The sequence below is a fragment of the Rhinopithecus bieti genome, unplaced genomic scaffold, assembly GCF_001698545.2.
Source record: "Rhinopithecus bieti isolate Rb0 unplaced genomic scaffold, ASM169854v2 scaffold_12049, whole genome shotgun sequence".
Lineage (NCBI taxonomy): Eukaryota > Metazoa > Chordata > Mammalia > Primates > Cercopithecidae > Rhinopithecus > Rhinopithecus bieti.
In genome coordinates this window covers 105,738-106,070 of record NW_016807278.1, presented here as the reverse complement: position 1 = coordinate 106,070, position 333 = coordinate 105,738, and positions in this window count along the sequence as shown.

Below are 333 nucleotides of genomic sequence, written 5' to 3'. Positions count from 1 at the left end.
TGGGAGTTATACCTGATATAAATGATGAATTGATGGGTGCTGACGAGTTGATGGGTGCAGCACACCAACATGGCACAAGTATACATATGTAACAAACCTGCACGTTATGCACATGTACCCTAGAACTTAAAGTATAATAAAAAATAAAAAAAATTTTTAAAAAAGGGAATACATAGTTGAAATACATATGCTCAATAACTTGCAGACTACAAATACTGTTTTCCCACTCAGTTTATTTTCCTGGTAGGGAAGGACAATGGAAACCCTTAGAACTTTCCTGTACTTACCAAAAGAGTAAACCAAAAGCAATACTACTTTCCTGGATAAATTGCA